The 13,883-nt window shown below is 50.2% G+C and overlaps 1 protein-coding gene across 3 annotated transcripts in view; it reads right to left on the reverse strand.

Annotated features, from left to right (window-relative positions):
• Positions 1-13,883, reverse strand: part of LOC144822560 (uncharacterized) — a 334,324-nt gene that overhangs the window by 130,805 nt on the left and 189,636 nt on the right. Inside the window, exon 1 of one of the 3 annotated variants that reach the window (XM_078680232.1) lies at positions 646-987. The exons of the other annotated variants lie outside the window; for them this stretch is intronic. The gene's annotated coding sequence lies outside the window, so the exon portion shown is untranslated. Of the gene's footprint in view, positions 1-645; positions 988-13,883 lie in introns of those variants that run through there. 3 annotated transcript variants of the gene reach the window in all.

Raw genomic sequence — 13,883 nt, forward strand, 5'->3', positions numbered from 1 at the left:
TGGCATTACTGCTGCTCGCAGATGCGTTATGTCTCAAGCAATTACAAACACAAACTGCTCTGACATGATCTTCACGTTTTACACTATTCACAGACTACTTTGGTAGAAATGTTAACTAGATGAGCACAAGCACCGCTATGTGATGCATGTTTTCTACAACACCATTTGCACAATTGCTCCATGGTATTTGTTTTATATTGTTTATCTCTACTTTGTTATTCTTGGATGTAGATTAACTGGAAATATTCAAACGTTTGACATGATAATCTGATAGCCCCATCTGTGTATGGGACAACAGCTGCTATCTTTCCTAACTACAGCTTGGTTGTATTATTTTCTGGAAAAATTCAATAAAAACGTTTTTTTTATAAATATAAAGGGCCAACTAAAAGTACTGGACTGTATAAAGGAGGTAACATAGGTACAACAAAAATAAAATGGGTGTAAAAGGATGGAGAGATTATAGTCACAAAACGAAGAAGAAATAGGCCAAAACACATCTAACAGCTATTAAAAAACAAGAGGGGGCGTGGCTAGACGGGTCAGCATGGCGGACGTGTTTAAGCTGTGCTCCGTCCAGCCCGATAACTATCCTACTACTATCCTGACTCCCTCTACATTTCTGTGTCCCCGACATCTACTTACTCATAGCCTGCTGCATCATTTCCCCGGCGTTTTGAGTTGTCTGATGGGCCGGTGCTGGGGTCTCCCGCGTGGTGCGGCCTGGTGGAGGCAGTGGAGCAGGGGACTCGAATTTGGTGATCCTGGTGTTCAATGCTGGTCAGGCCGACCGGGGGTGGACGCTTTGGACGGTTGGCCCCTGTGGAGGCGGGCTCAGCGGCAGGAGGTCAGGGGCATATCGGCTCCCAGGGGAGGTCTCCGACGGTAATACCGGAGAGGTAGCGACCTGAGGAAGAAGCTGTGGTGGGTCCCGCTGCCCGGGAGAGATCGGGCGGCAGCAGCGGAGACCAGGGCCTGAGGTAGCGAGCACGGCCGCCTGACACACATTCCTGCACTGCGGCTGTATTGGTCTTGCCTCGGCATCCCCGCAGTCCCTCGGGAGAGGCAGCGAGACGTCCATCGCTGGACGCGACGACTCCTTCGGCGCTGGGCGAGCTGGCAAGTCCTGTGCATGGAGAGGCCTGGTGCTCCGTGAGGGAGCCGGGGAGTGGATTTTGGAGCTCCCCATGACCGTAGTGGACTAACGTCTCCGGGACCAGCTTCACCCGGTGAGTGTCTGAGGCGGGGGGCCTGGAGACTGGAGGCCCGGGACACATCGGGCCCCCCCCCCCCGGGATCCTGTGGTGTGATGGAAGCAGAGCGGTCTGGGGTAGGATCGGGGCCTCTTCGCGTGCCCAGAGGGCAATGAGGAGTCTGAAGAGGAGCTTGGGGCCAGGGGCTGCGGGCCCAGAAGATCGTCATACCATCCTGAGCGGAGGTTGCGGGTGGGCTTTGAACAGTCGATGGCTTCCCCGGGGGAAAGAGGGCCCCCTCCTTTGGGTCTGTGGCCTTCCCGCAGATCGGCGGCGGGGTCGCGCCATGCTGGGCGGTCTGCACGGATCCTGCTGGCTGGGTCTGGCGCCGACCGCCGTAGTGGACTTTGGAGGCGGAGTGGCGGAGCCCGGTGGTTTTGGCCGCATTGGGGATAGTAACCTCCCTGGTTGGCTTGTGCCCGTGGAGCCAAGAGACTTTAGGACAGCGATCCGGGGCCTGGTGGTGTTCGTGAGGAGGCCCTGCAGGTGGCGTAGGCCTAGAGGGAGCCCTGGAGCAAAGGAGCTGGGCTGCGCAGGTGAGGAGCGGAGCTCGTGCAGTGTCCCGTAGCCCTCTCTTGGCACAGACGTCATCCTTGTAGTGGGCCGGGCGAAAGGAGGGTGCAAGTTGGAAATATGTGCAGTGCTGGATGATGACAGGTGGATTGCGGGCCCTTGATCGGGGGTGCCTTCCTAGGGAGAACGGTCAGCGCTGAACGTGAGGGTGCTGGTGAGAACTGGTGGGACAGTGGGCCGGACTGGAGTTGCGTCGGTGCGGGGTCAGCTGCTGGTGGATATGACGAGGGACAAGGGCAATAGTGGAGCCACAAAACATGGGCCCACAGATAAATTCACTGGTTCTGGTGGCTGGGCTGGGGCAGCGGGAGGACAGCAGGAGCCCGGTCCGGACAATGCGGCCTTGATGGCGGCGATCACCCAGTCCCGTGATATGCTCCACGCCGAGATTGGTGCAGTGGGCTCCAATGTTATCCTACTGCGGCAAAACTTACAGAATGCCGTGACCCGCATTACGGAGGCTGAGACCCAGATCTACGGGGTGGAGGACGACGTGGCAGCTCTGAAGCGACAGGTGGCCAGCATGGCTAGTTCGCAGAAGGGCCTAGTGCTGCGCGCCGAGGATGCAGAGGGGCGGGCGAGGCAGAACAATCTACGCTTCATCAGCTTTCCGGAGGGCTGTGAGATGGGCAACATGGAGAACTTCTTAACCACGTGGATGGAAAGCAGGCTCCACCCTGACACTATGTCCCAGTGCTTCGTGATTGAGCGGGCCCACAGAGCACTTATTCAGAAACCTAGGTTGGGGCCCACCCACGACCGGTGATTACGAAGCTTCTGAATTACCATGACTGCGATGCCATACTGAAGCAGGCCGGACTCAAGGAACCCTTGCTGTATGAGAACCGCGCATCTTGATTTTTCCAGACTACACATGCCTGGTGCAGCAACAGCACCAGTCGTTTATGGCCGCTAAAGCCCGTCTCAGGGATCTCAAGCTCCCATATACCTTGCTGTTCCCGGCCCGCTTGCGAGTAGTGTTCGAATCACACACTCATTTCTTTGATAAGCCGTAGGAAGTCTTTAAGTGGACGGATGAGACAGTAAAGGTACGGGCGCACACGCCACCAGGGCTGGACTCTTTGGTGAGCAAGGCACAGTCGAAATCCTCCAGGGGATCACGCCGGCGGGGCAACTGGCGGTCCCGATCCTGGGGACGCTCTGTGTCTGGTGAGGCCTCTGTCTGTGGGGCCCCGGCTACTGGACAACAAATAGCGGACCCTTGACTTGTGTTACCTACTGTTATATGATGTTTCGTTGTTCCTCATAGGGGGTCACTTGCTATGTATGCAGTCTCTGGAGGGAGGGAGTTCTGGTATGGGCTGACTCCCCTTCAGTTTGGTACTCATGGGGGGTGGGCTAGGGTGTTATGGGTTGTAGGGTAGAGATCCATTGGCATGGGGGACTCTGGGCCTCACGTTGGGGGTCGGGAGCCAACATGGCCGCGACAGGTACTTCAACAGTTTTGAGGTATGGGGTGGGGGCAGTGGGGGGGGGGGTCAGTTTTTTGAGGGGGGGTTTGTTCTGGTTGGGCTGAAGTCGGGATACCACAAGGGGTTCCCTAGATTTGTTCAGTGCACGCCCACATGGCCTGATGTCCGTGCGATGACCCTGGCCGTTTCCTGATGGCGAATCTCGCGGATAAGGTCTCAGGGTCCCATGGTACCCTTCGGATCCTCAGCTGGAAGGTGCGGGGACTGTTAGATAAAATTAAGAGGGGAGCAGTGCTGCACCAGGCAAAGAGAGCTGGGGCTGACATACTTTTGCTACAAGAAACCCACTTACTGGGTACTAAGGCCCTGTGCTTACAGCGCAATGTATTTCAGCAGGTCTTCATGCGGGATTGTGAGGGGTTCTAGGGGAGTAGCTATCCTAGTGCACCGCATAATTCCCTACATTCATTCCAAACAATGGGCTGACACACAGGGGTGATATTTGTTTATTAGGGGCATGGTCGGGAAGGACCCCCTGGTGCTGGGCTGCGTCTATGCTCCGCCCCCCTTACAGTGGTCGCTGGTCGAGAAACTGTTCGCGATTAGGGTGGACATCCCAGACGCCCTGTCGGCAGTTGGGAGAGACTGGAAAGATGTTCTGGACCATGCCAAAGATAGATATAGGCCGGGGGAGGCCCGAGTGTAGGTCATTCCACGAGGCTGGGAGACATGGTAGTGGGGGTTGGATTGGGTGGACATGTGTCGGCGCATACACGGGGAAAAACGAGAGTACACATTCCTTTCTGCCGTGCACAAATCCTTTTCTAGACTGGATTATATCTTTGTCCCTAGGGAAGTGGCGGGAAGGGTTGAGTCGGCAGCGATCCTCCCGCGCGGCCTTTCGGATCATTCACCTATCTCCGTGGACCTCCGGATTGGCAGGGGAAGGCAACCATTTCGTTGGCGCCTTTCAGTGTGGCACTTGCAGCAGGAAGATTATAGGAGGCATATGAGTGAGGCAATTTCAGACTACTTGGTCGGGAATGTAGGCTCCGTTTCTAGCGCTAGGATGCGATGGGAAGCACTGAAACCCACGCTATGGGGGGGGTAGATATTGCTTGGTATGTGGGGGCTCGAAAGCAGCGTAGAGCAGACCTAGTGCGCGCAGAGTCGGAGATCAAGGAACTAGAGCGTTAGAGTCAGGTGGCTGATGGGAGCCGGGGTGTGGGTCAGCTCCTCCTGGCGCAACAGTCATACGCGGCCCTCCTACTGGATGAGACTCAACAGATCTGGCTTGCAACGCGTAGCAGAATATGTCAGTGGGGAGATAAGTCGGGCAGAATGCTGCATCGGCTCTGTCAAGGGGCCTTCCAAGCGCAGACGTTACCAGGGATACTGGATGGAACGGGTGCCCCACTCACGGATCCTGGGGAGCTTGCAGAGAGCTTCTCTGTGTACTATGCAGACTTATATACCCCGAAGGAGTGCCTGCCGGAATATATGGTGGACAATTTTATAGCTGACTTGCCCCCTAAGGCTGTGTCGGATGAGGTGCGAGATCGGTTGGAGCTTCCCTGACTGATGAGGAACTGGGCACAGCCCTGGGCGAGCTCAACTCGGGGAAAGCCCCGTGCCCGAATAGATTCCCCAGTGAGTTCTTCAAGAAATATCATTTGCAGCTGGCCTCTTATTATCGAGCGGCATTGGAGGAGGCCAGGGAGCGGGGCAGTCTCCCCCCGGACTGAAGACATGCAGAGGTGGTGGTGTTTCACAAGCCGGGTCACCCCCCAGAACATCATGCCTCTTATTGCCCGATCTCCCTCTTGAATGTTGAAGCCAAAGTCCTGGCCAAGGCCCTAGCCAACCGACTCCTCCCTCATACTGCGACACTTGTACACCCGGAACAGGCTGGCTTTATGCCCCAAAGGGCGACTAGGCACAATATTCGACGGGCGCATGTGGCGGTAGAGGCTATCCGAGGCACGGGAACACGGGCCGCGCTTCTTCTCGTTGACATAGACAGGGCCTTTGACTCGCTGAGCTGGGTTTATCTGTTCGCGCTGCTGCCACGGCTCAATCTTGGGCCTCTCTTCTTGTCCTATCTGCGTCTTCTCTACACTGATCTGACAGCTTCGGTTCGGGTGGCGGGAGCGATTTCATCCTCCTTTCCAATTCGGCGTGGTACCCGGCAGGGCTGCCCCCTCTCGCCCTACTTATTCGCCTTTGCTATGAAACCACTGGCGGCGTGGGTACGCATGGATGCGCAGTTGAGCGGCTTTGAGTGGGCGCAGGGGCCGTCCGATAGGATCGCACTGTATGCGGACGATGTCCTCTTTTTCCTTACAGCTCTCGACAGGTCGGGCCCCGTCTCCTACAAATTATGCAGATCTTCGGCTAGTCATCAGTGTAGGAAGGTGGATATCTGACTATGGTTACCCCAACTTTTTTCCTAGTGTTTTGCTGGTTTTTGACTTAGCTGGTCTGGGATCCTGCTATTCGGGACCCCAGGCTTCCTGCTCTCTCTGTTAAAATGGACTCCATGTGCCTTAGGTGCATTTACCAATTGGTACTGGGCCACCTTATCAGTCCCTGTACAGTATACCTTAGGTATCCAGGGCATAGGTGTACCCAGGGCCTACCAGGGGCTGCAGCATGTATTATGCCACCCCTGGCTGGCCACCCAAATCTGACACAACTGGCTGCACGACAGCTGGGGCAAGGTGGTGTAATCACCCTTTGCTTTAGATATAGTATTCCTATATCTAACCCTAAAATGGACACATATATTCCTATCAGTCACTCCTATGGCAGGCCTTATCAATCCTGAAGGCAGAGTGCTTGGAATTATGTAAGATGGTGCTCTGGCATGAGCTGAGCCCGTTTGCAGCTTGCGGAACTAAGTCCTTATAGCTATTCCATGATAAAGCTATACCATATACTCTTAAGTGCATTATAATCCTCGCGGTTAAATGCTAACTTTGGCATAGCATTATCAAAACATGTCGAGTAAGGTGTCATACGAATTGGAATACTAACCCCTCGCCAATTCTGGCGACGGGGTTAGCATTCCACCCTTCTAGAGGGACACGACATGTCTGTAACTGTAAACCCCGGTTAAAGTTAACTCAAGCCTCAGCATCACAAAATGGATGCTGCCACCACAGATACAAGTCTGACCTCCTGCTGCTGGGAGTCCTTCCAGCGAGGGTGGCTCGGACAAAGGGTTTCCTGCCTTGGGAGGTGCTAGCACCACCCCAGACAGGATTTTGTGTATTAGGTAGGGCCAGGCTGAAAGGAATGAGACATGCCTGGGGCACACAAGGTGCCCTGTGCATACACCGGTTCCAACCAGTTGCTGGGGCACTCCAGCCCCAGCTCTGGCGGGAAACTGGACAAAGGAAAGGGGGTGTAGCCACCGCCCTTCCTGGTCCCACCCAGGGGAGGGACCTAGTCGTAGTGCAGCCCCCTTTAGCCGGATAAAGGTAGGAGCTGGTCCCATTCCCAGTTAGATTAATCTTGACAACCTTCCACGAAGAAACTCTTGACCTTCGACCTCCTGAACATCAGAAGACTGAAGAATCTCCCCTATGGTCAGGGAGTGACCATCCTGCTTCGCAGGCACCATCAAGCTCCTGTGCGGTTTGCTGCAAAGTCCTTCCATCCCGGAATCCAACGACCCAGCTCGACAAGACCCGGACCTCCAGACCTCTCTGACCTCTACTCACATCCACAGCACAGCTGGGACCCGTGGGTGCGACGAGCAACGTGGAGACGGCCATCTTGAAGAAACCTGCACAGCGCTTCCTGCACGACCCCTGAGGGTTCCTCAAGTGAGTGCATTGGGGACTGAGAAGCCCCACACCGACGCAGCTCCTGCACCAAAGACCAGCCCCCCAGCATCCCCGTGATCTGCGTGGGGCCCTTTTGCTTGGTTGCTGCACTTCCTGTTGTCTGGTCACTTGCCGGCTGGCTAGTGACCTCTGAGACGACGACCCAAAGAATTCGACTCTGCTAGTCTGGTCCCCCAGACTGGCCCTTGCTTCCTTGTAAAAGAGGAGCACCCCGGACCCTCCTGGTCCGCACCAGACGCCATCTTTGTTCCACCGCGTGGCTTGCATTAGCCAAGGCCTGTTGTCCAGATCGACAATCCAACACCGCCAACAGCAGCAGACTACGTGGGACAGCTCGTGCCTCCAGCCTGGCCGTGAAGAGCAGCTCCTGGTCCTCGCAGCTACAGAGAGAAGCGACCCTTCCTTCACCTGAACACGGCGACAGCTCCTGGTTCCCTCCTGGTTCCAGCACCGTCACTGGCTAGTGACCAAGACTCTGTCCCCTTCCTTTTCAGGACTTCCATCTTCCTAGTTCCCTCCTTGGAACCACCGGACTCCTCCATTTGGCTGCCTGCCAGCAACTTCTTGTTTCAGGCATCACCGGGATCAACGCAGCAAACCCGACACTACTTCAGCCCTATGCACCCGCAGCCTGTGGGTTAGGTAACTAAAGCTTCTAGGTCCTGAAGTCTGTGTCCGCTATCCTAGTGTCCAGGTCCACTGTTGTTTTCCCTCCATCCAGTCGGGTTCGTCCGGAATCCGTAACTTTGTAAACTGTTGCATCCATAGACGTTGGTACGCATCCCGCGTGAGAGTTCCCACTCTGCACGTGAGTCCCGTGGGCCTACTGCTCCTTACTTACCTAGTTTGTAGCGTAGTCCCACCGATCCTCCAGCCTCTGGATCTCCTTACAGTATTTTCTTTCCTCGCATTCCATTGTTTTGAGTATATGGTTTGTCGTGCCCCTAAGGCACTTGTGTAAATATTGTGCGAACTCGTATTTCCTTTTTAGTATTGTCATGTGCTTAGCCCTCTGATCTCATAAAGAGTTCAGAGGTGTTGTTATTAATAAATAGACTGTTTATTTTCATAACAACCTGTGTGGTGTCCTTTCATTTGGTATTCAAGGGGTTATACTATGGTAAAACAGCTGGTTTCACATGCCAAAAGAGATTAGCCTAAAAGACTGCTTTTATCCACGCTACTAGGATAGCTGGTCTATACGGTTGACTTTACAACCAATCACCATAAGGGTTGTTTGGACTGATACAAGGTGATCACTAGAACTAGTGAGCATCATATATCAGGCCAACTTCTCACAATCAGGGCTCTACATGAATCCTCACAAGTCCACGCTATGGGTGCTGGGGGGGCGGACACGGGTGGGTGACTGGGCAACCGCATTACTGGTAGCAGTGGGGGGTCTCAAGTATCTGGGGGTCTTTCTGTCGTAGGTCCCGGCCGTATCATGAGAGCGAAACCTGGCGCCGGTGTGGGAGCGAGTTCGGGCAGATCTCAAAACCTGGTCACGTATGCCGCTTACTATTTATGGACGCTCGGCGATTTTTAAAATGGGGGCACTCCCCCGTTTGTTATATCAGCTGCAAAATCACCCGTATCCTATATTGCCCGGAGGGTTCCGGCAGGTGAACTCCGCCTTAGGACAATTTTTGTGGGGAGGTGGTGCTGGTGCGTGTAGCTATACACACATGCTTCCTCTCCACGTATTGTGGCGGGTTGCGACCTCTGACATCCTTTCCTACTATCAGGCCTCCCACCTTTTGGTCCTGAACGAGTGGTGGTATTGTGACAGGAGGGATCCGGCATACGCTATGGAACGTTACCTGCATTTATCCCTGGAGTGCAAGGCCCTGCATAATATGTGCAGTCTGACAATAAAATGTGTTTAAAAAAAAAAAACAAGACGGAACATCGAGGATGAGCAAAGGAGGAAAGCAAAAGTCATTTTCCAGGATCTATCAAACACTGTTTACTGCTGAACTAAGGAATGAGAAGAGAGCCAGACAGTATATATAAAGCACCCAACTAAGAAGAACAACTATAGAACAATGAGAGCCCATGGAAGACGCATAACAGAAGAACTTAATAAAGCAATAAAGAGAACCTTAAGCTTTCCAAAGCTCTGGGCATGGCTAGCGGCGACACCTTGGCTTTTTAAAAGACAATGTAGCCAGAGACAATTGAGATCGTGACTAAAGTTTTCAATAAAAGGTGCCGTCACTTCAATGATACCAGGGGCAGGAGAATCTGTGATCCTAAGAAGGGGGAAAGAGCCTCAAACTGCATCTCGTATAAGCTTGTTCAAACATGAGTTATAGTTACTTTAGAGCCTGAACTATAGTTACTTGAGATGACTATAACGTGTGAATTTCAGTGGCTTTGGTAGTTTTAAATGGTATCTTTTATCTGACATTTTCACCTAAATATAACATTCCTTTAACCTTTGTTTTATATATATATATATATTCACTGAAAAAAACAAAGGTTACAGTTACATTGTAGTTAGAGAATTTTAGTGACAACATAACATTTTAAACATCTAAACCACTGAAATTCCCCAGTTATAGTTAGCTATGGTGACTATATCTCGTGCCCTAAGTTAACTATAACTTGCGCTGAAAAAAACAAAGGTTACAGTAACATTGTAGTTAGATAATTTCAGTGACAACATAACATTTTAAACGTCCAGACCACTGAAATTGACCAGTTATAGTTAGCTACGGTGACTATAACTCGTGCCCTAAGGTAACTATAACTTGCACTCTTGTCATGCACTTGCACTGCTAATTACACCATATATTACATCACTCATGACATCTTCTATGATATCACTGATAATATCACTGCAACATTTGCAATGAAATTATTAATGAGAAAGCTCTAGATCACCTAACTATAACATTATCTTAATCTTTGTTTTTTCCAGTGAAAAAAAAAATATATATATATATTACCTCCTGATAGTCGCCAGTAGGTAGTTATAGTTAGGACCTAGTTACCATAGGAAAATCGCAACATTTTATTCCCAATAACTTTGGCGCCGATTAACTTAGCTTCGCAGAAGCTTCAAAACAAATTCTTTGTTGATATCCACTCCTATGTTGAAAGTTTGGGGGTGATTCGTCAAGGGGGGGCGAGATAAAAGGGGGGTCCCAAAACGTGTTTTCTCCATGCTATTTTCCATAGGAAACTTTAGACAAGGCTACAGGTCGAACGGGTGAACGGAATTACCCCAAATTTGGCAGGGGGAAGGGTTTTGGTGTAGAAAGCACACGTATGTTTATTTGGTGTAAACCTGTTCAGTGGTTTTGGAGAAATAATTCAAATTTACAGATATTGATATTTGGGAATTCTGCAATCTGATTGGCTGAGGCATTACGAGCAGGAGCTTGCTGCTTATTGGCTGCGAGCGGTTGCAACAAGGAAGTGTTGGCCACCATTTTGTGATTTCGTTGAAGCGAGTAAGGGAAAAAAAGGGTGGGCTCTGGGCGCTGTAGTATACGTGTGCAAGTAGTGTTAGTAGGGGTTTATACCATACAGGGAGTGGGAAGCGAACTACTGACCGGTACCGTGCGTTTATACTATCCCAGAAGTGGGAGGCAAAGTACTCATGCCTACCAGTGTCAAGAGGATGAAACCGAGCTGATTGGTGTAAATTGATGGGCTCTGGGCACTGCAGGATACTAGCCGCTGTAGTTTAAGTGTGTAAGTAGTGCTAGTATGCTTTTACGGTATATAGGGAGTGGGAAGCAAACTACTCACCCCTACTGGTGTGAAGACTCAGGATTAAACTGTGAGCCTAAATTGTGAGCTCATTGCTGTAAAGTGATGTGCTCTGGGCGTTGTAGCATACCTGTGGAAGTAGTGTTAGTTTGCGTTTATACAATATAGGGAGTGGGAAGCGAACTACTTCCCCCACCGGTCTCAAGACTCGTGGATAAAACCATGAGCTCATTGCTGCAAAGTCATGTGCTCTGTGTAGTATTCCAATGTAAGTCATCTAGAATGTTAGTATGTAATTCTACTAGAATCTAAGTATGTAATGTTAGAATGTAGGGCTGTCATGAGGGGAACTTTGCGGAGTTTGTACACGGTGCTGGAGAAGACGGTTGCTTTGCTGTCTGCTCCTGTTGGTGGCTGTTTCAGGTGTCTTGTTTTCCTGTAATAAATCTACTTATTGGATCCACTTCTGTCTGCCATTTCATTATATAAATTTGGCGAGGAGCGGGAGAAGGTAAAAAGAAGGCACCACTCACCAATATTTCAAAATTGCTTGCGTTGTGCTGAAGACCCATTTTCTTTGTGTAGCTGTTTCTACTCATGCCAGGGTCGTCGGTTCATTGAACTATGTCATCCGACTTCTGGTAGGATTTATATTTTTAGATTATGTTCTTCCTCTGCTTCTTCACTACATTGTGGTCGCTGTACTACACGTGTGTAAATAGTGTTAGTATGTGTTTTTACTAACAAATGCTTCATGGTCTTAGGGAGGGCGACCTCTCAGGCGCAGCTCATACAATGTTCCAGGGTGTGCATTCGCGGGGCATTTGTGTTTCCTATTAGAGGGCTGGTGCATGGCTTCCACCCTGTGATAGAAATACTTGTTTGACTACTTGAAGCGAGAGGAGGAAAACCTCGTATCGCTTTAATAGTGGGGATGCAGATGGTAAAAATTGAGAGAAAAAGGAAACAAAAAAAGAAAAAGCGGGGTCTCACCCGTTCATTTAAATGAGGCTCCTGGTGGGTAATGTTCCATGGCCAATCCAATTAATATATTGTGGGGTCTATGTAGGACTGGGGATCTTAATGTCACATGTAAATTAGGCGCGGAAGGGCACAGAGACGTTTCGCAGCCTAGGGGACCGCCATCTTCCCGGGTATTGTTTACTAATTGTTTGGCGGGTTCGAGGCCCAGCCTCGGATTGGTAACGCGGGCATTCGGGCAATGCCCGAGGGGCCGGTGTCTGAGTTCCTCCTGTGGGCTGCTTTTTTGAGCAGTCTAGGGCCGATTTGGGCAGTGTCTCTATTTTCAGAATACAGCCAGTGGCCCAGTGGATGGCTGAGTGGCCTTTCTGCAGGCAGATGGGCGCTCATTACCACCCCCCCCGCCAACAACACCGCCGGTCCCTCACCCCCGGTTTAGCAACAGGCAGAGGTATCACTCCCTTTGTCTCGCTGGCCGGCCCATTAATGTATGCACATACTGAGCGGGGCAGGGGGCCTCAGTAGAAGTGGCCTCACTTTTTTTCAGATGTGTTTAACTAGTGTAAACTAATGCTTGCATTTTTTTAACCCCCCCCCCTTTTTATGCAATTTCGCTGAAGCAGTGATTTGAGGAAAGGCATTATGCAAATGGGGGCCGATTTTTTTTGTGTACCCGGGCCGATTTTCAATCCCAATCCGACCCTGTCGAGGCCAACTGAAGTCCAGGGATCGCCACACTCCGGGGCTTTATTTAAATATGCAGGGTGGGCCTCGGCAGTCCCTGAAGCCTCGGTGGTCCTTGGCAGTGCCTTGATGGTTCTGTAATCACACCAGCAGTACTCATGGTGTTATAAAGTGATACACTCATAGAACTTTTGCAGTTGTAGAATTACCCAGGCTTCCTTTGTATAATAGTCAGTTAGATTATGTTTGGTAGGTGCACTGTAATATTAGAAGGGTTTGCCCTCATCATATCCTATTAACAGATGATTTTCACAATAAACTATAGACAAGTGTTGTCAGGAAAAGAAAACCTATATACTCAATTATTTATTTGAAAAAAAGTAACCTTTATTATTACACACATAAATAGAAACGTAAGTTTAATAGAACAAACAGTATAATATAACAAGCATTTGCAATGCAATAGGTCTCGCATTAGGAAAGTTTGAGGTATTAGTATTGTAAATGAATTTTTTTTTATTTATGTGTTGTTTTTGAAAATAGCAAAATGAATAGCTTTGTCATTTACAATGCCAATAGTTTTAACTTTTGCAAACGTGACACCTATAGCATTTGTAATGCAATATGTCTTGTATTTACATGACTTAGATGTATTAATATTACAAATAACAATGGGTTTTATTTTTTTTAATAATTAATACTTAAATAAAAGTTATTGTAATTTATAATGTCAATAGCTTTAACTTTTGTAAATAACTTTTGGGAAGATTATGTTCAGTGTATTTTATTGTGATGAAAATTCAAGAACTGTAGTGAAATATTAACATCTTTTTGTGACATTTGTAATAAAGTTTGAAACATTGAGAGAACATATTAGAACCAGTTGTTGTTGAATGGTTGCACAGAGTGATGCTGTGGCGTTCAGTGGTGCTGAGTGATGCTATGGCCTTCAGTGGTGCTGAGTGATGTTGTGGCCTTCAGTGGTCATGAGTGATGCTGTGGCCTTCAGTGGTCATGAGTGATGCTGTGGCATTCAGTGGTGCTGAGTGATGCTGTAGCATTCAGTGGTGTTGAGTGATGCTGTGGCGTTCAGTGGTGCTGAGTGATGCTGTGGCGTTCAGTGGTGCTGAGTGATGCTGTGGCGTTGAGTAATGATGTGACGTTGATTGATGCTGTGGCATTGAGGGATGCTGTGGCGTTCAGTGGTGCTGTGGCTTTGAGGGGTGCTGTGGCGTTGAGAGGTGCTGTGGTGTTGAGTGGTGCTGTGGCATTGACTGGTGCTGTGGCGTTGAGTGGTGCTGTGGCATTGAGTGGTGCTGTGGCATTGAGTGGTGCTGTGGCTTTGAGTGGTGCTGTGGCGTTGAGCGGTGCTGTGGCGTTGAGTG

This window comes from Lissotriton helveticus, chromosome 3_1, assembly GCF_964261635.1.
Source record: "Lissotriton helveticus chromosome 3_1, aLisHel1.1, whole genome shotgun sequence".
Taxonomy (NCBI): domain Eukaryota; kingdom Metazoa; phylum Chordata; class Amphibia; order Caudata; family Salamandridae; genus Lissotriton; species Lissotriton helveticus.